Source organism: Lissotriton helveticus, chromosome 4_1 (assembly GCF_964261635.1).
Source record: "Lissotriton helveticus chromosome 4_1, aLisHel1.1, whole genome shotgun sequence".
Taxonomy (NCBI): Eukaryota; Metazoa; Chordata; class Amphibia; order Caudata; family Salamandridae; genus Lissotriton; species Lissotriton helveticus.
In genome coordinates this window covers 1,503,248,827-1,503,272,791 of record NC_136063.1, presented here as the reverse complement: position 1 = coordinate 1,503,272,791, position 23,965 = coordinate 1,503,248,827, and the positions used below count along the sequence as shown (strand labels likewise).

Sequence of the window (23,965 nt, the reverse complement as noted above, 5' to 3'; positions counted from 1 at the left end):
AACCCCTCCAGGCAAAGATTGAGGCAATCATGGCCTGGGAACCCCCCAAGACCCAGACTGAGGTCCGAGCTTTCCTGGGCCTCACAGGTTACTACCGTCGCTTTGTGAAGGGATATGGCACTATTGTAGCGCCCCTCACAGAGCTTACCTCAAAGAAACAACCTCGACGGGTAGTTTGGACAGAGGCTTGTCAGCAAGCCTTTGAAAAGTTGAAGCAGGCAATGTGTGCAGCACCGGTCCTGAGGGCCCCAGACTTCTCCAAGGAGTTCATTGTCCAGACAGACGCATCAGAACATGGCATTGGGGCAGTGTTATAGCAACTTAATGAGGAGGGCCTGGATCAGCCTGTAGTTTTCCTTTCCAGGAGACTGCTTAACCGGGAACAGAAGTGGAGTGCAATTGAGCGGGAGGCTTTTGCGGTGGTGTGGGCTCTGAAGAAGCTGCGGCCATACCTGTTTGGCTCGCACTTCCTGGTTCAGACTGACCACCGCCCCCTTCGTTGGCTGATGCAGATGAAGGGGGAAAATCCCAAGCTGTTGAGATGGTCCATCTCCCTACAGGGAATGGACTTCCGGGTGGAACATCGGCCTGGAGTGGACCACGCCAATGCAGACGGTCTCTCCAGGTATTTCCGCCTTAGTGATGAGGACTCCCAAGGGGTTGGGTAGCTCTCCCCACTTTCAGCTGGGGGGACGCGTGTTAGACCTGTCTGCCTTTGGGTAGTCCCTCCTATTAATTATTTATTTTGTCCCCTTTTTGCCCCTCATACCCTTTATATCCTTTTGTGTCCACTGGACTTTTTTAATGGAGTTGGCCTGGGGGATAGATGCTCTTTTGCCCTCATAGTTTTTCACCTCAGGCCTAGGTGCCTTTTCTGACTGGAAAGTAGGGGGCCCACAAAATGGTCGCCATTAACTGCCATAACGGTCATTCCTGGGAAGGACCCATAGACTAGAATAGAGGCCTTCCAGAACCTTCTGGTCCCTTCTGGACCTTCTGAGGCCAGACTATATAAGGTCAGCTGCAGGGCAGCCATTTTGTCTTGTCAGAGAGAGCCAGCTGGAGGACAGGCTGTAGCATAAGGTGGGGGTAGGATAACCAAAGGGTTGACCTCCCAGATTAGGGACGCTTCCTTATTGATTCACCACCCTTCCTCCCTTGTTGTTACTGACTTGACCCCGCTTCGTGGGATTCCTGGAGACCCTGGGCACCTGACCAACCCCTAGCCTAGAAGTAAGGGTTATGAGTGGTTAAGGGTGACTGATCTACCAAGGAGTTCAGTCCTTTGCCCAGTAAGGAAGCCCTCGCTGAGCTTCTGGAGGTGTGTTCCCAGGAAGACTTGAAGTTTGAGACTGAGGGGAAATTCCTCTGACCTACCCCCTGTTCAGCCCTCCATGTGAGCTGGGTAACTGGTGGCCAACCTGCTAATCCTTCCACCGGATTTTTCCCCTCCCCCCCCCCCCCGGTACCTGGGGTCGTGGACTGCCTTCGTGAAAGTAGCGGCACACCTGAAGGGAAGGAAGGGATCGAGTGACTGGGGCAGGGCTCACTGGTGGAGCGAGCGTATGGGACAGGAAACCTCAGTCTTCCCTGGTTCAACGGGGAGAGTCGGAGACTTGTGAGGGGAAGCCTTGTCTCTCATCTGCGCAGGTTTGGTAGTGTGAGCTCCGGTCGTGGAGACGCTTATCCCTTGCGCCTGCCCATTTGGATAATTTCCCTCAAAGTGGGGGGAGGGGGGCGGAGCGAAGGAAGAGGAATCGCCGCCGCGGAGCAGCCTCAGCCTGGGAGCCGCTATTCCTTTGCGCCTGCCCAGTCAGGCCGTTTCCCCGAGAGAGGCGGAGTCTTCGACAACAAGGAAGCGGGTGCAAGTCGAGCCTCAGCCCTCTTCAGCCCGTGTGTCTTCAGTTAACCCGCGCCAGCTCTGTCTCCAGGCAGCTGGTTAGGCGGGAAAGACGGGTGTGGCGAGTCTCGGCCCTCCTCTACCTGTGTGGCTCTCTTCACCTCGCGCCAGCTTGGTCTCCAACTAGCTGGATCGGCGAGTGAGGCGAGTGAGACAGCCTACGCTGACAGGGATTAATGGTGAGGACCTACTCACCCCTGGCAATCCGAGAAAATGGCCTGAGGGCCAAACCCTGAGAAGTAAGGAGAGTGTTGGGGGAGATAAAGCTCGGTATACTACTGATCAAGGGGCCTAAGTAAAAGAGGGTGATTAAGGCTAGAAGCCTTCAAGACTTCCACCATTGACCTGTTCAACCCCATGCAGGGATGGGAGGCTGGTAATTGACCTATTATTGAATACTTCTCAGTGTTCAGGTTTAGAGAATAGTGTTCGTGGGACAGTAAAGCGGAGGTAACAGTTATGGTACTTTGGTGTTGCCAGAGACTAGACAGTAGTCTTTGCTTATGTTAAACTGAGGTTACCTGAACTCCCACAGAAGTGTACCATTGTTACTCACTACGTGTCTTTGTATTGCATTCTTTTGTGTGAAATGGAGATTTGAGATATTAACTACAACACCTGGTAATTTACAGAAACAAAATTTAAATGTGTATTTCTGAACTGTCAATGGCTATTTAGTAAAAGAGAGAAAAGTATTATTTTTATAAAGCAGCACGTATTTTCATACAAAATTTGGTGTAGTGTTTCTTTTTGAGTGGAGTTGCAGCGAGTGACTGCTGGGTGGTGTGCAACCTTTACACATGTGCCTCTACTTAGTGACTGTCTTACCCTAGGCCAGGCTACCCTAGGTGGCTTAGCAAATCTAGGTCCAACACTCATTATATAATGAGTTTAGTCTTCTTTGAAACATAAAATAATTTGCATATTATCAAGCAGAGAATTCTGGTGTCATTATTGTATCTCTTATCACCAGAAGCTTGTGGAGATGTACAACTAAGGAGCCCTAGCTTTATACGGAAAGAGATTGTTGATTTGTTATTTTGTGATTAACCTTTTGCTTGTCAGATCTCCTTTCAAGCTGTTCCCTTCCAACACCCTTCCCCCTGCTTGGCCACTCTAAGACTCTGTGCTATTACAGTATTCAGAGTTGGAGGTGCTGAGAGGTGGACCTTTGAATCCTCACGTGCAGATCCTGAGGAAGAACGGCCCCTCTGACAGAAATGTACTAGAGAAGTTGAAGAGGAATGGTTTAACAGCTGAGATTTCAATGTGCCAATTTGGTGTACTGTCTTTAGACTATTTAAGTTATGAAATCTCAGCTGAGGGTATAAAACCTAAAAAAGATGTATTAAGTGCTATAAAGAATGCTCCACTTCCTCAGAATAAGGATGAGTTATGGTCATTCTTAAGTCTATTAGTTTATGGGAAATTGTACAAAGATTTTCTGGAAAGACATACAATTTGAGACAATTGATGAAAGGCAAATGTAAATTTGTGTGGAAAGGGGTTGTGCAGGATGAATTTGAGAATGTAAAGGAAAAAATATGCAAGGCAAAACAATTGTGTGGGTTTCACCCAAATCTGGCATGTGTAATCACAACGGATAAGAACACTAAAGGCCTGGGAGCTGTTTTATCCCAAAAAATGCTGATTGAAAGGAATCCACGGTAGCCTGTGCTTCCAGAGCACTTTCACCAGCAGAAGAACGCTATTCAGTTATTGAAAAAGAGGCTCTTGTTGTCGTATTGAGTTTGAAACACTTTAGGAGTTTCATATGGGGACTTCATGTAGAAGTGAGGTGTGGTCATAAAAAGCCTATTGTCAAAGTGTTATCTACCGAGGGGTTATTGAAAGCAACACCCAGAATTGTAAGAATGTTGGTGAGATAGTTTGACTATAGGAATACCTTGAATTATTTACCAGGTGTTAAAAACCAGGTAGCCGATTGCTTAAGTAGAATTCCTTTACCATTGGAGCTGAATCCAGGAGTGTATGATGAGATTAGTGTGGCCTGGGTTGATGAACAGATTAGAAACAATGCCATCAGAGCAAAGGAATGGAGGGAAGCTTGTGTCCAAGATGATAATTTATCCTGTATTAAGACTTTTATTGTGCAAGGATGTGCAGAAAAGAGAACGTTAACCTTAGAGTTGAAATATATTTTTGGGCAGTGTGCACCGATTTGTCTGTTGGGGAAGACAACATGCTAAGGGGAGAAAGAATTGTTCCTCCCAAGAGTTTGATAAACCTATGTCATGATGGACACCTAGGGATAGCTAAAAGCAAGAGGAGAGTTAAAGAAGTATATTGGTCTGGTTGTGGAAGTAGAAAGGGTGATCAGGCATTGCAATCTGTATATGAATGCAGGCAAATTACAAACATTATTGAATGCTCTACTGCCGCCGGTTCCTTGTTCTGAAATGGCGTGGTAAACCTTAGATTTTTATATAATGCGACCTATTAGTTAACAACATGAAAATTGGTTTGTTTTAGTAGTATTTGATTTTTTCCCAAATGGAGGGAAGTGACATTTGTGGCGAGGGCGGATATGGAAAATGTTATTTTGTTCATGGACAAATTGTTTCAAAGGGAAGGTTTACCAAAAAGAGGGGTTACAGACAGTTGAGTACAATTTAAGAGTGCAGATATGGAACAATTTTTAAAGTGGAATGGGCTTGAGCACAATGTAACTTCTATTTATCATCCCAGTAGAAATGGAGAGGTAGAACAATTCAATTGAGTGATTAAAGATGTGTTGCAATTGGCCAAACAAAGAATCTCTACTGGAAACTGGGAATCAAAAAAATGGTGTGGATGTATCGCATCACACTTAACAGTGACAAGATATAATCCATTTACTATAATGAGAAGAAGAGTTTTCTTCACTAATGACAATCAATGTTGGTTGCTCAAGTCTAGGCTAAGTCAGTGGTCTCCTGCAAAGGTGAGGAAGAACATTATGATATATCAGGCTAAGTATAAGAATTACAGTGATGTGAAGTGTGAAGCAAATGAGGTTTTTCTGAAGAAAGGGGACATGGTCTGTGTAAAGTTACCTTTCAAGGTGAGGAAAGGTGAGAGCAAGTTTTCAGTTACATTAGAAGTCATGTAGAGATTTTTACCAATGTGGAGTGTGTGGCACATGAATCCTTAAGTAAGATATAACAACGGGAAGGAGTAGTTGAATGACTTAGACAAAAAAAGATTATTATTATTATTGGCTGGGGTCACAACAATTTGATGTTCATTGCCACATGATCAGGTAGTGTGACGAGAAGCAAAAAATACACCAATTGAATAAACAGACTGAGTGTGAAATGTCATTGTCCAATAAAGTTCAGTCACATTCAGAAAGTTCCTCCAGTAACAAACCTAAGGAAGGTTTTTCCATAAGTAAAGGGTATTTACAAGAGTATGTCACTTAGTGTTGTAAATAGTTCTGTATACTGTTTTGAGTATATCTAGTGTCCTTGTAGCACTTTATTTTTTAATGTTCTTACTATAATACCCATCACTTCGCTTTCTTTTGTTTTGTGTAAAGGAAGATGTGTTGTTATGTGTATGCTTAAACCTGTTAGAATGTTGACTACGTCATACGTCGTGGATAGCACAGCATAGAACGTTAGGAGGACAGTTGGAGTTGCCTCTCAGCTGGAACAGACGTGCTGGCGTTCGTAGTAATTATCTTGCTAAATAAAGAGTTGATCCGAGTGAAAAGGAGTGGATCCTTCTTAACAGCATCGTAGCTAAGGTCGCCAAAGGGGTTCTTCTCTAATGGAAAGTAGCCACACAATCTCATCAGTGGATCATCCCTTATGTGGCTACTCTGCAGTTCGTCGTCAGGAGCCACGCAGTGTTCCACAACACGCATGACGTTCAGGGGTCACGTGGCACTGCGCCGTTGCCAAGGACGCCGAAGGATTTCTTTTCTAATGGGAAGCAGACGGCAGCGTTCCGAGCTACAGGTGCCTGGCTGCAGGTTTACCTGGCAGGGCAGCTAGAAACGGGGGGCCCGGGGGTGGCGGAGAAGCGGATCGGCTCGGGTTATTGATTGCAAACGCGCTGGAGGTGGACCTCTCTGGTTTCGCGGTTGGGCGAAGCTGAAACTCTATGCTCGCTGTCTGTAACGACTGCACCGGAGATTAGGAGAGGCGAAGAGCTCAGCTTCCCGGGGGAGAAGGCGAAGGAGAAAGGCCGTGGTCGACGGTTCACAGGACATCGGGAGCATCATAAGGGGTGTGAAGTGGAGACTTGTCAGAAGTAGGATAAAGCTGATCGGGGTAAGTGACGTACTTCTGTTTTGTTTTTCTCTGAGTGTGTATGGGGCCGTCTAGAACATGTTCGTTAGCTCGAGTTTTAGCTCACGCTCTGTTGAAGGGAAGGGACTACCTGACTTCGATGGTTCGCACTCGCTAAGGAGTCGGAGGGAGGGGTGTTATTAGGGAGACTACTCCCTGCCCCCCCCCCCCCCCCGTTCCGATAAAGATTACATTGGTCGGGGTAGAGGGAGAAAACCTTAAATCCAGGGCACAAGTCCTATAAAAAGAAGTGAGGGGACTGACCAAGTTAAGCAGTATGCAAGTGACATCATGATGTGTGGCATCACTGGAAGTGACCTCACTGGAAGTGACATCATAAGAAGTGACATCAGATACTAAGATCTCACACATATGTTTATCAGGTGTATCATGAGTACATTTAAGTGCATTATGATAATTAACAAATGAGATTTGGAGTCCAGGTTGTGCAAAAAAAGTGGCACAATCCTGGCGACAATTCTGGGCCTTAACTAATAAAAAAATGTTTAAAACCCTGCCACAAATAAATTGGCAGCAAGGAAAAGAATGGTAGTAGATCTGTTCTGCTTAATTGATTGCAAAGTCTGCATTTTAAAATATTTTATGGGGTTAAGGCATCTGCTCCAGAGGTGCGCAATAAACCTCAGGGAATAATAACAATGGTGAGAAAACACATTTGTTGGAGAGATCTGTGTTTTGTGTAGTACCAAATTTGACTCAAAAGAAGTAATGAAGATTAATTTGTCTCCTGCAAAACATAATCACCCACTGTTCATGGGGGCGGAGAATGTTGAACCTCTATTTTGTTGCTACCTTCTTCAGGTTTGTTATTCATGACATCGCAACACACATGGTGTGCATCTTATACAATGGTATGAGTTTTACAAAGTGGAATCACAGGAACAAGTTGGTTTTTTGAAGTAGTTTATTCATAAGGAAAACCCCCGTGATGCTGCTTCAAGCAACTGCACATCTTAACTGCCCCAGCAATCTCTACGTTCCACCCAACATAGACTACAAACATTCGTTGGGAATTAAAGGAACCTTACAGGATAACATACAAGAATGTAACACATCTCCCTATCTAAAAAAAAAGAAAAAAAAAAGAAAAAAAAACAAATTATGTAAATATAATTGACAGAATGATGACACAAAAACATGCTAAATACAATTAAGAATATAAAATATAGTCATTAAGCTTAATAGGTTTTTCCACAATCCGCCCAGATAACCTTCTCGTATTAGGAACAATTTTTTCAACAGCAACAGATGACTTAGGATGAACATTGACAGACTCAGCTTGAACGTCACCACTTTGAGCCTTTACAGAAAACTCTGCTGTTGATTTTGAAGGAACAAAGCTATAATTTGATTGTACAGGAACATCACTGTTCTTATTCAACCAGATGTTACGTTCCAAATCATTGCACAAAGTAATATTATTAAAGTTCCACTTACGTCCATCTTCTAACAACACACAATTCCCTCTTACTTCCAAAATTTTTTTAGGCTGGGACCATTTGGAAGAGCCATCTTTTGACAAACCCAAACGTGGAGATCTCACCCAATCACCAACACAAAACCCTTGCACACATTTCTTGATTTTGTTGTTGTGCCTGTTGACATACTTCCTTTGATATGCATTCATTCTGTCATTAAGGCCGTCTTTAGAAATATGTCTAGCAGAAGTCTTGAACATCCATGCTGGAGTTACTGTGTTACATGCAGAACGTCCCTTAAGAAGATCAAACGGAGACACCAAAGTTGCAGAGTGTGGAGTATTGCGATAACTCCAAATCATTTCTTTGACAGCAATTTTACAGTCAGCACCTTCAACCACTGCTAACTGGATACATTCCAACAATACTCGGTTGAATCTTTCTACCATTCCGTTCTCCCTTGGACAATATACAGCAGTAGTAACATGTTTAATACCACATGACCGTAAATAACTCTGAAATTCACCAGCTACAAATTGTGGACCATTATCCGTAGTAATTGTCTCAGGAAATCCCTCTCTATGGAACAATTCTTCACAAAAACAAATTATATTGGAAGCTTTGATCTCCCTGATGAATGCCACCTCAGTCCATTTACTGTGGTAATCCATTAAAACTATGGCAAACTTGCCAGCAATGTTACCCACGCTGAATGGACCACAAATATCCATAGCTAATCTTTGCCACGGTTTATCTGGAAATGGAACAGAACTAATGTTGGATTCTTGTGAAGAATGGGACTTGTCACTACAAGTACACGCTATGCAGTTCCTAACACACCTTTCAACATCTTTGTCCATGCCAGGCCACCAGAAATCACACCTACATCTTTTCATACCAGACATACCTGAATGCCCTTCATGAATATCAGATCTAACAATCTGTTGTGTAATCCTGAAGGTACAATAAGTTTGTCTGCTCTCCTAACTACTCCAACAACAGGATCATAAGAAAGTTCTGGCCAAACCGTTTTATACTCAGATAATTCACAATCACTCCATGAAAAACGATCACATCCGGAAGCTAACCGTGAAATCACTTGTTTTAACACATAATTATCTTGTACAGCTTGTTTCCACTCTTCCAAACTTATAGCACCATTGCAAGTTTCATCCACCGTAGCTACTGACCAATCCTCATCCTGATCCTTTACAATGTCACCCTCACTGACTGGAAGACGAGATAAACAATCAGCATTAACATTTTTAATTCCAGGTACATACTTCACCTCGAAATCATATTCCTGCAGTTTATAAATCCACTTGGCAATTCTGGGAGTAGCCCTGCCTGCACCTTTGGTAGTAAATATGTCCACAAGGGGTTTATGATCAGTTCTTAACTCAAAATTTGTTCCCCAAATATAATTCCTGAAATAATTTACACCCCAAAAGCAAGCTAGCGCCTCCTTCTCTATGACTGAATACAATGGTTCAGCACCTTTTAAGGTACGAGACGCAAACGCTATTGCCCACTCAAACTTGTCATTCCCTTGCATTAATACAGCTCCCAGTCCATACGCACTCGCATCCACAACAATGACCGATTTCCTATTGGGATCAAAAGGTTTAAGTGCTACAGCATTTATGATGTCCAACTTAATATTTTCAAAAACCAATTGGCATTCAGCATTCCACAAAAATGTAGCCCCTTTTTTCATTAATAATCTTAAACAAAAGACTTTTGAGGCAAAATTGGCCACAAATTTGGAGTAATACTCCGCTAGACCTAAAAAAGAACGTAATTGCTCCTTGTCAGACGGCGATGGAGCATTCATGATTGCGTCTAACAAGTTCTTCTTAGGCTTCACACCATCTGCTGACAAAGTATGACCAAGATATTCGATTTCATTCGTGGCAAATTTACATTTCTCAGCAGCAACAGTCAAACCAGCACACTGAAGTTTGGTCAGGACCTCATTTAAAACATTGTCATGGTCAGTTCCACTTTTCCCCCACACAAGTACATCATCTTGAAACACCAACATATTGGATATGCCTTCAAGGACTCTGCACATAACTCTTTGAAAAACAGCTGATGCCGAAGATAAACCAAAAGGCATTCTCAAAAATTGAAAGGCGCCTTCTGGCATTATAAAAGATGTTAAATGACGAGATTCGGGGTGCAATTTAATCTGGTGGTACGCATTCGATAGATCAATAGATGAAAAATACTTAGCGTCCTTCACAGATGCTACCATCTCATTGATCTTGGGTAAAGGGTAACGATCCACCCAAATATTTTTGTTCAAGTCCCTCAAATCAATGCACATGCGTAATTTTCCGTTGGGTTTCCGCGCTAAAACTACCGGACTAAGCCAATCTGACGCCTCAATAGGCTCAATGATGTCTTGTTGACATAACTTATCCAGTTCAATCTTTAATTGGGACCTTAACACTAAAGGAACATTGCGCACTTTGTGAACTACAGGTATACAATCAGGTTTGAGAATTATACGATGTTCAAATTTTTTAAGACATCCCAATTTGGAACTAAATAATTCCGGAATTTATTTTTGCCACTTGAACCCTGCATCACTATGAGTCAATAAAACTTGGTCAGAAATGTTCTTATGCAATTTGAATTCCGTATCACTCTGAGTTAAAAGAACTTGGTCAGGATGATTGGATTTAGAATTATTCCCAAATTCTTCTGTTCCTTCCATCCTAACAAAGCTCTTCCCTTTTCTACATAAACTGTTCCTTGTGTACTCCTGCCTTTAAATACAATATCACTAACAAAACATCCAACCACAGGTAATCTGATGCCCAAATAACCCACAGGAGTTTTTTCAGGACATGCAAGATCATATTTGCCACACAACTCCCACATGTTTTTGTCAATTATAGTATACGGTGAACAAGAGTCTGCCCACAAGAACAAGCTGCAATTGTTGATAAAAATCTCACATTTAGATGGTTGAGTTTCTTCAGATATTTCATTCACTTCATTATTCCAGATTGCCATAACTTCAATTTCGCTATCACTACTTAAATAAGTAGATTGATCAACTAAATTAACAGAATTTTCCCATGCACTAGGATTGTCGGATCTGCACATTTTTGCAAAATGCCCAGTTTTGTTGCACTTGAAACACGTGACATTTGACGCAGGACACCAAGAATTTTCAGCGACATGTCTACTATTCCCACACCTAAAACAAAAACGTTTGTTAAAACTTTGTGTTTTGTAGGGAAATGATTTGTTTTGTGGCATAGTCTTCCTGCTGTTACTTGAAAAGGTTCAAGGTTTACCCTTGACACCATCATGTTTTGTACTATATTTGTTATCAAAATATTTTGGTTTGCTATTAACAACGGCACACACACACCACTTAACTCTTTCCCATCAGTAAGCTTGCGATCTTTACTTTGTTCACCATTTAATTCCTTGACATAGCGAGAATTGTTCTCAACTCTTCTAGCTATACTAATAGTCTTTTGAAGAGACGGATCCTTTAGATCTAACAATTTTTCTTGAATTTTAGTATTATTAGTTCTGTTGATAAATTGATCCCTTATAATTTCTTCATGCAATTCCCTAAATTTACATGTGGCAGCTAATCTTCTTAGCACAGCAACATATTGTTCTACTGTTTCGCCGACTAATTGTGCTCTTGAAAAGAACTTGTGCCTCTCGACTACAATGCTTGTTTTTCTTCCAAAATTTTCCTCTAATGCTTTTAATGCATCAAGATACTCATCAGTCGAAAAGTGCTCAATTTTTGAACTATCAAACACAACTTCCTCATCACTAGCATCCTCATCCCCACCCTCACTAACTTTTAGGGTGGTACCACTTGTACTGGAAGTATAGGCAAATCCATTTTCAACCGGGACTGAATCTGTGCGTTCAAAACCTTTCCACTCTGTCACTGACTCAAGAGTCAAATACTAACCCTGGGCGCCCGATTCGGCTACGCCCACGGAGTAGGCGTAGTGTTGCCTTCTACGCATTTTGCGTAGACAGCGTAGCCGGCAACACTACGCCCACTCCGTGTGCGTAGCCGAGTCGGCCGCCACCCGCCTCCCTCCCGCCCTCCCCTAGATACATTATTTGAGCAATTAGCCTTATTAAAACAATATTAAAGCACTTACCTTGTCCGGGGCTCGTCCGGGGCTCCCTCTTGAATAGCGTCCTTTTCCTGGATACCAATGCGCATGCGCGGGCGGCCGCGCATGCGCATTTCTCGGGAGAAATGCGCATGCGCGGCCGCCCGCGCATGCGCATTGGTATCCAGGAAAAGGACGCTATTCAAGAGGGAACCCCGGACGAGCCCCGGACAAGGTAAGTGCTTTAATATTGTTTTAATAAGGCTAATTGCTTAAATAATGGATGCGGGGGAGAGCGGGAGGGAGGTGCGTAGTGGGGCTACACGGAGTGCGGGAGTGGGCGTAGCTTCTCGCCCTCTCCGCGTAGCTCCGCGGAGCCCCACTACGCCCACTACGCCCACCCTTATCAAATACACGCTTCGTGACAAAAATAAATATACTCGATTTGATGTTTGCTTGAAGCGAAACGTTGCGGTTGAAATACCGAACAAATTGTAGATAAATAACGAATGTGCACCATCTAGTGGATGATGCATGCAACAATAATAATATGAAAAATAACTCACGAAGGTATTTGTTAGAGAACGGCTGAGCAGAAATCAAAACTGTTCTTGCTGTAAATCTTCTTTTGCCAAGATCATTTCCAAGAAGCAAAAGGAAGTTTTCAAAAATAATTACAATCGTCGCAAATTACGATTTCAAATCTCGGGTGTCACATCAGGTGGGTTCTCCCTCGTCGCCACTTTTACAAAGTGGAATCACAGGAACAAGTTGGTTTTTTGAAGTAGTTTATTCATAAGGAAAACCCCCGAGATGCTGCTTCAAGCAACTGCACATGTTAACTGCCCCAGCAATCTCTACGTTCCACCCAACATAGAATACAAACATTCGTTGGGAATTAAAGGAACATTACAGGATAACATACAAGAATGTAACAATGAGTAAAAATATTCCACTTAATTATGTAATAGTGCTGTGATATGTGTATGTAATAACATATGCCAACTGAAAATGCAATAAAATAAGTTAACTGCAAAGCACATCATATCACAAATTGTTTTTATTTTATGTTGGCAGGTACGTGGATTACTGCTTTCTGAATACAGAGATCCTTTTGTTACTTGCAGTTCATAAATTGTAATCCTTGCAGTAGACCACAGTGAGCTATGAAGGGCATTTGACTCCTACACCCAGGGCCGGCGATAGGCATGGGCAGCGTGGGCGGCTGCACAGGGCCTCGCACTCAGCCCACCAGCATGGGGCCACGTACTGGTGATGTGTCCTGTTGTTTCCCTGCCGATCTATTACAAAGATAGGTGTCACCTGCAATTAAGGTCCATTGGAGGGGGGCCCCCTCCCATGGCCTCTCATGGATGGTGTCCGGAGGCATAGGTGAGGGTGCCGGAGACGCTACCTCAATTGCAAGGAGACCATTCACAGACATTGTGGGGGGCCCATTGTCCAGCATTTTCGCGCCCCCACAGTTTTAACTTTTAGACCACAATCAATTCTCACACCTATCGGACTGAAGGTGTGATAAATGCTTGTGGAGTAAAAGTTAAAACTGTGGGGGCGCCAAAATGCTGGACAATGGGCCCCCCACAGTGTCTGTGAATGGTCTCCTTGCGAGGGGCCACTTATCTAAATTAGAGGGGGCCTCGCACGTTCCATTTTAGCCCAGGGCCTCGCAAATCCTAGAACCGGCCCTGCCTACACCTTGCAACCCTGACTGTCTCATGTAACACATCTTGTACATTGCTTTTCACACTTACATGATTTATTTTGAATGGATAATGTGTTTGTTATGTAAAGCGCTCTAACACTCCGTATTGGGATGAGTAGCGCTATCAAAGAAATAAAATAGTGCTATTTAAATTGTTATTTGTGTAAATACTGGGACAGACCAACCCACCTGTCATTCTTACAGTGCATGCACTTATATACAGGGACTAAACAAAGTAAAAAGTATGCATCTATTAAGTACCTGTGAAGAAATAAGCTGTGTGCTTTTGTTTCCTCTCTGTTGCATTTGCATGTAAGCGTGAGGTTCCAGACTGCCTTCGGTCCGATATTTGATCAGAAGGAGGCCTGATGGCCCCCTAACTTATGCCTTTGTCCCATCTGGAGGTGAAAGCAGACAACGTGAAGGAGCTGTTGAACGTATCATGGTGTCTGAATATTACACTGGGACAAGTTCAACATATTTCTGTGTGGCCCAACGTCTTGGCAGGGTGGAAGTCGTCCACCCTGTGAAAATAGTGGGTGGACGGCGTGTACCCCCGACTCGTGCCATGCTTAAATCCAGTTTTAAATCAGGGAGGGCTCTTTCTTCGAGCTTTGCAAGTGGAAAACAGAAAGATCTTAAACCAACAGTAATTTCGAGAGGTGGGTGAGCCAACACACTAACGGGGAAACTGGGACTGGAGGGAGGGAGGGGGCCGCGATCCGAGAGACTGGCTGGGCTCTAAGAGCCCATGCACGAGCCAAACTTTAAGAGTCGATCCCTGAAAATATATAGCACATAAACTGTGAAACAAACATCATACAGAAATATTTTTTTAAAACTAAAATAAAAAAAGTGTATTTCTCAACATACAGAAATGTTTCAAATCAGTACAAGATATTATATCACTGCATTCAAGGATTTATAAAGATGACTGTTTTTAAACATTAACTTAAAATATTTATGCCCTCTGCCATGACAACAATGTCATTTGTGAATTAAGAGGCAAGTCCTTTGTCATGTGCAAACCAATTGTGGCCTAAATTCGTATATAGGAAACATCAGGTGTTTCCTATTATTGCCATCTGGGGATTCAGGATGCAACAATTCAGTGGTAACGGATAAAGATGGAAGGCACTCTTAAAATGTTACAGAAGCTAAAATAACTATAGGAGAATTTCTTTGAGAATAACTAGGCATTCACTTCACAAAAATATGATTTGGGATGCTTTCAAAGTGTTTGTACACATCATGATGTTCTGTCAGAATTAATATAGGTCTCAGTGAGGCGCATGCAGTGGTCGAAATGCATTAAAGAAAGTATGGGAAATGTCATGCTGTGTGCAAAGAGGGCCGGGTGAGTGAGCGTGGGGGTGCGGTCAAAGGGGTGGCGAAAAAAAATATTCTGTAACTTTTTTCGGTCTTTCACCTTCAGATAACTACATATAAAGCAAGGCACAGCTTAAATGAAAAATAAATGCATGTTAAGTTAATCAGTGGGAAGCGCACAATGGTACATTATGAAACCTTTCTTAGTTAATGCATTGCAGAGGCCTATGTGTAACCAGAAAGCCGCAGAACTGAATTCTGATTGGTACAGTGAAAAACGGTGACTTGTGTATTGATAGTGCTACAAAGTTCCAGTCTGTGACAGAAAGCACCAGTGGCAGCTGACATCAACAGGTTTGCGCACCCAAGTAAAATCAAAAAGTATAAAAGTAAACTTACCTTAGGAAAGGGACTCCTGATCTTGACCTCTCTCAACTCCAGTTCAGCCACCAGAAAATTCTTAAACCAATCCTGGCGCCTCTCTCATGCTGTGAGAGCAGAGCCATGATTGGAGGGAGCAGTATCGCTCCTCCCTCCCAAGGTACTGGAGCCCTGCACTTACTCCAACCCAGTTGTCTTAAGACAGCTGGGATAGAGGTTTCAAAGTGTGCATGTCTGGCTGGCTGTCTCAAGGCTGCTAGCCAAAGGGACATGCGCACTTTGATAAGTGCAGAAACAGCCCACTCGCCTCCCTGCTGCTGTCATTCAGCAGCAGCCCCCGCCCCCATCCTGACGACGTACTGTTCAGGTCTGGAGGATGAGAAATGAAATGGGATTGAATTCCCATTTTATTTTTCATCTTGGGGCTATGGGAGAATATTTAAGTGGGCGACACTACTCCTCAGCACACAATGTTTCTTGGGGTATTTGAGTAAGATGGTAAGGAGGCAAAATATCTTGCTATGGAAGCTAATCCAAAAAAAGCAGTTAATTGCATTAAATCATTTAATCAGAATTACAAACCTAATCACCAACCAAATAGTAGAGGATCCTATAAAAATCACAGATATTTGTTTTTTAAAATCAGAGATACTTAAAACTACTCTACATCTGTAATCATTCTAACCTAGTGTAAATTGCATTGAAGATTTTCCTCCCTTGTGCTCACCTAAAGTAAATACCAAGGAAACAATAGTAATCTCTCTGCTGGCCTATTTTTATTAAGATTCCTTTAGTTATTGTTTCTTTACTATTGACTTGGGCTTCAGGGCCAGATGACTTTCCAAATAAAGATTTTTATCCATACACCACATCTGCTCAAGCTATTCAATGCCATCTTCTTGGGCTGCAACCCTCTGACTTTCTTTGGCTAGGGAAATTAAGTAGTCTTCCACAGAACATCCCCCCCCTCCCCCAATCTGCCGGTCCTATCACCCAATATATCTTTTAAATACGGATTATAAAATATGTATACAAATCCTCTCCATAAGGTGGTTAATCTGTTGGAGGGAGGCTGGTAAATGATAAACAGACTAGGTTTATACAAGGTAGACTCATGAAAACAGATGTGCACTGCCTATGGAATGTGACAGATTTGGCAGAAGCACACCAGAAACCACTACTAATAATATGCTTTCTGAATGCCGGGATGGCTTTTGACTTGGTGAACTGAGCGTTTTTATTAAAGTAATGGAAAATATGTTCACAATGTTGTTAACCTCGCTTATGAAGGAGCTAGCACAGAAGTGGTTGTAAATGGTGCTCAAGTAGGAAGTGTTACTCTTGTGCGAAGAACTAGGTAGCACTGCCAATGTCTCCACTGCTTTTTAGGTCTCGCCTACGCAGCGCACATGTGCTGCATAGGCAAAAAGACCTTTTGAAATGGCTTCGGCTTTTCAGCCAAAAACGTGCACTTGTTCCATTGCCTTCAATGGCAACGCGTGCACGTGTGGCGATTCACTTGGGGGAGCGTGCGGTGCCATATGGTACAATTATCGCTCCTAGCGCTGCTCGCTCTCGCAAGTGAAACGCTTTCACTTTTTTAAAATTACTTTTAGAGCGTGTGCGCTTGTTTTAATTGCAGCTTGGAGCTCGTCCATGTCCTTGTACACAGCACCACCCTTTGAACTGGAGTGCACTGTGCACGTTTCCACCCCTGGGGCCACAGTGAGGCTGAACAAGAGCTTCAAGAAAGAGCCTAATGAAGATGTTTCACAAGGTGTGTGTCAGAATGAAGATAGGAATGGTAGTCTGAAATACTTTTTCCTTTTATCACCATCATATCCTCCTACTCGGGCCCAAAGAGCCCTGTTCCCCCCCCACCAAACTAAATCCTTTATGACAAGTTTGATGGGTGACCACAACGTTTTATTATCGTAGGAATAGCTGTTGTTTAGAAATGAGCTCCAGAGGGCTGGGACTTGTTCACCATTTATAATTGTTTGCTTTCAACACCTATGTTTTTGGTATTAACAGTTGTTGTTGCCACTGAAGGGGTTAGCTTGAAGTTGCTGTGTGCTTCTGTAATCCGAGCCCTGCGTTCAAGGCTACGCTACATGCCACACATGAAGACTGTAGTGGAGTTGAATCAGACTTGTAAATGATATATGGTTTGACAACATTATTCGCTGGTGTGCATAGGTGCCCTGCCTGGCATGACAGAAGACGCTATATCTAAGGTGAACAGACTAAAATCATGACCTAGTGAGGTGACTGCTGTAGTTCCCTCTAGTGACCCCTCCCTTGTGTGGTTGCTAGAAATAATTGTTTTGTGGGTGGAGACAGCCACCAGTGCTACATGCCTGCAGGAACAGTTGCTGCCTTTCTTACTTTAGAAGATCACTGTCACAAATATTTGGGCAGCCACTAGTACTCCCACTACTGCCGTGGATTTATAAGCGCACCGTTCCACACACACCACTGCTAACCTGTGCCTCTTTGCTTTCGGTGGGTCTCAGCTGGAGGAGGAAATTGTGTGGGCTTGAAGTGGCAACTGTTTTACCCTTCACCTCTTTATATATGCATATTAATCATGTGGAACAACAATTCCAGTATTTTTTATGTAGGGAAGAACTTCATTTGTTAGAGGCGACTACCACTGCCAGCAGTCTCTTCAAATTAAAGAAAACCACACATCAACCAGAGAAGATGGCTCTTTGGAGAAGAGTTCTTATCTAGAAACCGCTGTTTGTTGATGTCCTGTTTTTAGAGACAGTTGCTTCAAGTCCTCTCTCGCTACATCTGATCATGTGAATTAGGGTGTGCATGTGCGGAGATGCCCAAAGAAACCTTCATCTGCTTTAAGGCTAGCATTATCATTCGGAACATTAGGCACGATGTCCCAACCTTTCTTCCCTTGATGACAATAAAACAGTGAAGTTCCACTTTTTGGAAGTGGATTAGACAAGTGACTTGGCTGAGTGCATCAGTACCACCTCATAATATGCTTTTATTTTACTGGAGTGATGGATGCTCGACCTCTTATTGTGGAAAACCCCTTCGAAAGGCTAGGTCTGTCTGAGCATCATTTTGTGAGTAATTAGATGGCCAGGATATAGTTCACTCACTGAAAATGGAAACAAGCATTGGCACAGCCAATAGATCTCGCCTTTGGGACCTATTGGCTGCAAAAGTTGTTGTTGCACCAAGAATATTGTGCTGCATAATGAAATACTTAGTAGGTCCCAAAAGCGAGACCTATTGGCTATGCCAATGCTTGTTGCCATTGTTACTGCTCCTTTCTCGCAGTTCTTTAGACACAGAGAAATGAAATCCTCTCTTCAGATTCAAAGAGCCACAAAAATTAGTTATGTATGGCGATGTTTCTCTATTTTCAGAACTGAAAATCTACTAAATGTGTTCATAGCAATTGATAATGGCATGGTCTTGGGCATAAGTGTAGAAATGAACAGTTTGAGTTATGGCTGTTTGTTAAGTAAGACCAAGAAAGACTTCACACATAGGGACATATATTCTTAACCATTGAAGGTAGAATTGACCTCATCGAAATGGTTGCTATTCCGCAGTTATTTTTCCAGTTCAAAACTCTGTTTTGGGATCTTGACAAGATTGTTGCTACTATGAGTGCAATATTAACAAAATGTATCTGGGCAGGCTAAAACCTGCAATTTGTTGAGAAAAACCTTTGTGCCCCAAAGGACCAAGGAGGGTAGTCCCTGCCAGATCTAAAATAGGATGTTACCTGAGACCACTCCCACTTACTTTTCAATGAATCGTAATCACTGGAATTAATTTTCAACTCAGTACGATCCTGCTCATTGAGATGACCAAGCCATATGACTTTAAAGGGTTTGTAGCAAAATGTAACTGTGCCAACTTAAATAAAAAAAATCTGAATGTTGCGGACCCTGTGCCAGAGAATTGCTGAGCGGCATAATGCAGTTAAAATTAGTAATAAGGAGGCTTTCTTTCCATTATGTAGGAATCACAATATTCCACAACAGTTAATCATGGCCTGCAGGGATTGGGGAGGAAAAGGGTGCTGTAATCAAATTCTGTGAGTATGTTGCCATTCCCTGATACTCAGAAAAAAGCAACCGCAGCTGCCATTTAAACCATGGTGAACCCTAGGTATACAACAATGTTCTGCAGCACACTTCAAACAGGGTTGTATTAGACAAAGAAAGGAGACAACCTAGAATCAGGACTAGGGAAATAAGCCACACCCAGTATTACAATTATACAGGTGAATGCAGACTTGCAGGATATTCATTGGGGTCCAGCACAATTACAACCACTTTACATCTTTTCCAAGGAAACACTCCAGGCCAACAGATATTGACTTTCAACTCAACCATATTCTAACTGAATGTCTTATATCTTTGAATTGTACTTCAAAAATGTATTTACGTTTTGAAGAAAACTGCTATCTCAAAAAAAAGGAGTCTAGTTGGTAGCATGTTTGCCCCAAATTTTGCTATTTTGCACATTGACAATTTTGGAACTCTGATGCTCCTCATAGAAGAAAACCCATATATACAGAACCTTCACCTGTGCAAACAATATATTGATGATAGATTTCTAATTTGCCATTGAGATGAACTAACACTTAAACAATCCTAGATTGGCTACACCTCATATGTGACCATTTGAAATTTAAAATCACCTTTAAAAAAAAAAAGTCTCTACCATTCTCTTATCAAGTCATTTTTGGCAAATTAGGTACGAGTCTATATCAAAAATCTACTGAAAGTAATACTCTACTGGCATATCAGAATCATCATCTCAGAGCGCTCGCGAATGGGTTGCCATTTGGGCCGTTTCCTCGTGTTCAAAGGAACTGCAAATGGAAGAAATACTACTTTCAAGAGGCTGAGACCCTCTGCAACAAACTGACTGATTAAGCCTGTCCACAATGGCTCGTTTCTAGAGCTATGAAGAGGGTTTACCCGTCATGAAGAACACCTTAGCCTTGTGTTACTAGTGTTACCTCAATTTCTAATAGGGTCACCAGAATTATTAAAATAAGAAAAGAAAAAACATTGCACACTCCTAGAAATGATCGGTTTGGTATCTGATTTTCCTTCTGTGCCCCATTATTTTATTTAAAAAAGGTAAAAGCTTGCACGACCATCTAGTTAAGGCTATTACTTTGGCTTCTGCCACTCCCAACTTCGGTTACCATTCTTTTGGGTCTGTAATCTAAGGCCTTACTTAAATGCCCACCCTAAATATGGTAATTGTTCTGATTTACTTTGACAATCAATACTAAGCAATTCAAGTATTAATAACTACAACACTACACAAACTGCATTTTTACTAATCTCATATATACGCTATTTGATATCCGTGCAATCTGATATACATAAGGTAAACCATCCAAGAGATCCAAATATAAATCATCCAGCATAAAAGCAGAATCAAATACGGGACACTAGTTGCACCACTACATCTCTTTAAATCACAGTTGTACAGATCTGGTTTGAGAAATTATTACCATTACCCAACAGATTGGTGGCCTCAAGCAGGTACTGAATAGAAGGGAATGCAAGTGAATGTAACATTGTAACTCTACTGTAAAAAGGCTGAATATTGTTGACATGTAAATGAGTATAACAGCAACCCACGCCTTGTCATCTGGATTCCTTTTCATGTTCACACACACTTTAGTGCTATAAGATAATTAACTGAACACATATATAAGATTCCTAGTGCCTTATGGATAACACACCAACTATCCATTCTGCGATATTAAGATTGTGAGCCGAAGCTTTGGCAGCTCGATTTGAGTTATTCTTATTAGTTTTGTTTGGTTCAATATTGATCCAGGTCCTCACTGAACTGGAACACAAGTAACCCAGGACAGGTTTGCCCTAGTTATGGGCTTATCAGCTGGGTACCCTTTGGTTATAGTAGCACAGTGTGCACGGGATCCACGTTGCTACCCACAAGGGGTTGCTTGTTTTCTGGTTCAGGGAGGACAAGGCTTTGTCAGTTCGGGCTGGACTGTTCGATTGAAGCAGGCTCAAGACTGATTTGCATATAGCTGGGTCCAAACTGAAGTGACGTAGTGTGCAAAATAAGAATGGATTGGGATGCGGCCTGAGTAATGACCAGTGGCTGAGATGAATACTTTTGAATGGGTTACAACATACCCTAAGAGCACGTCTAGCACCCTCCTTCAGCCTTTCCAAGTGAATCAACAATCTCTCATCCTTGTGTGTCGCATCCATATGTCCCCAGCCCTTCGTGGCGGCCCTGAAGTATTGACTGCCTGCCAAATCCTTCCCTTTCTGCAGCTTCGAAAACTAAGCCAACTGGAGAGATCGACTTGAGCCCAGACTCTGCGGCGCCTATTGCTGTAAGCCAAGAATATGAACCTTTCCAGTGCTGCTGCAGTCTGGTCCTCCTCCACTTCCTGCACACCTGTAACTTGCTGAAATGTTGACAAGTACTTATGGTACTTTCCGGCTATCTTGTGCACCAGTGCATTGGCAACCAGCATCCCTACGTCAAGTCTGCCAGGTCCCACAAGGCAGTCAGGAAGGCAGTCATCTCTTGGTTAGCTCTAGGTGCCTTCTACTTGAACTTGAGCCACTGTAAGTGGGAAAACACATTGGCAATTGCGCTATAGCAACCTTGGTCTTACAGCTACGTTCATGCTCAAGTGGCATTTGATTAAATGGCGTAATAGGCCCAGCACCCTTGGGCAACAGGACATTCTGTTGTTCACAAGCTGTGCAATCGAGAGTTTGTTTGACCATGAGGTAATCTGCCTGTTTGCCAGATTGCCTCTCTATACCTTGAAAGCTACCACTTTGGGGAAGCGTTCCAACAGAGTTATGTTTTTGTAACTCTGTCTGCTCAGTTATTTGCTCCCAAACTCTCACTATGAGCCACATCTTTGAACAATTCCAATTGCTCAGCTGTCACCAACAGCTCACTCCAGGTCAAATTGCCGTCAAACTCCGATGGGAAAGCCAGCCACATACTTAAGTCATGTTTGACTCCCGATGATAGCCTATTGTGGTGATGATTTTTGTTGAGGCCTTTCGTGTGTCTCCCTACATAATTCGTGACAGCCTTCTCTGCTGGGATATGCCTCCCTGCGAAATTGTTAGCCCAGGAGCTGTTGTATTTCTCCTATGGTTGCCTTTGCCTTACCTGTCATGCTTTTGGTTGTGTGTCTAAGCATGGTGACCTTGTTGGGCATCAACTTGCTCACCCCTTAGACCGAGTTTGTTACGGGCCCGCTGTCTCGCCCTGAACCAGTGGGACCTCTAGCGTCCCTGCCAGTTCCACATAGGCTCCCAATAGGGAGTGTTATTTTTCAGATTGCTGCTGACCCACAAAGAGAAAGTTATCAAGGTAATTAATTTTCCCTCCTGCCGGATGCTGCCCATTAAGTGTGAATTCCAGGAAAGTACTGAACGTTTCGAAGTAGGCGTATGATACAGAAAATTCTGTGGGCAGGCATTTGTCAATGTGGTTTGGGCCCTCCACTTTGAAATCCAACATATGGAAGTTGTCGGTTTGAATGTGAAGCAGCTGGAAGACTTACTGTTGGACCTGCGATGGGCAAGCCCAGCACAAAGGGGGTAGCTTGGCTCTAGTGCCAAGGCAGTGAAGGCTGTAGTGCTAAGCCGGCTCTGACCCAATAATAACCCCCTGCACAGTCACACCAAAAAGAAGGACACCACACCACTGCTGTAGAAAAATACGATTCCTTTATATAAAAGTTCTCTGCTGTAAATAGGGATCAATTGGGGAAGCACCTTCACATTTCATTTGTTACAGCACTCTGGGATTCAGGTTGAGAATAAATACAGTAAATAGGACTTCAGGAACACTGGTGTTGCATAAATATTAGGAATAGCTCTATCAATAAATAAAATGAATATCAGGTTTATATATCACCAATACATGGAATAATAAAGCCTGGTTCATTTAAATGCATAACCACATTTTCATTCTGGTATCGCTGCCACCAATTAAATAAATCAGGAAGTTTACATTTGCAAGATAAACCCACTTTGAAAAGGATAACAGTACTTGTTGAATCATGGAGAATGCATGCGGGCTTCTCTGGATTCACGGTGCACTGGGGACTCTTTTATGTTCATGCGGGGCCCATGCGCGTGTACCTCACTACGGCTGCAATCGAATAGCGATTCAGTCGGGGCACAGCACTTCCTACGCCAGCATCAGGGTTCTCAGGGGCTTCACGGACCTCCCTCCGACTTCCTCATACGGGGGCTGGTCCCGCCCACGGCAACAGTTTCCCGGGTCTCTGGGAAAGGGCAGGGACGCTAATCCCGCCCAATGAAGGCCGGCCTCTCCACGCCCCGGCACACCACCTCACCTTCGATCACTGCACAACCAGGAAGCGCACAACTCCGGTGGGGCTCGGAGACGTCCGAGTCCCCCGCGATAGGCGCTATTCACGAAGGGGGCACTGTGGAAGGTCGCGACTCGCCTTTTCTTCACGACTTCGCCACCGGGGGGTGGGGGGGCGGGGAGGCACATAAACTTGGCCACAGTCTTTTGGGGCAATGAGGCACTAGCTGGGCAGGCGCTGTAGGCGCAAGGTTACTGGAACACACCTGACTGGAACGCCAGTCAGGAATCAGGCTATTAACCCTTGCCACTCTACTGCCTGTGCTCTCAGCCACCTCAGGGGTCAGCAGGGCAGGTGTCACTCTGGTGTCAAGTCTGGAACCTGAATTACATATAAAATGGCCGCCAGGGACTGGGCTTTATATAGCCAG

General features: G+C 43.3%; 1 protein-coding gene across 2 annotated transcripts in view; it reads left to right on the top strand.

The window, feature by feature from the left end:
* The first annotated feature begins 5,556 nt into the window (after window positions 1-5,556).
* MAK (male germ cell associated kinase) overlaps window positions 5,557-23,965 on the top strand; it is a 653,239-nt gene continuing 634,830 nt past the window's right edge. For both annotated transcript variants that reach the window (XM_078688092.1, XM_078688093.1), the window contains exon 1: window positions 5,557-6,180. The gene's annotated coding sequence lies outside the window, so the exon portion shown is untranslated. The remainder of the gene's footprint in view (window positions 6,181-23,965) is intronic.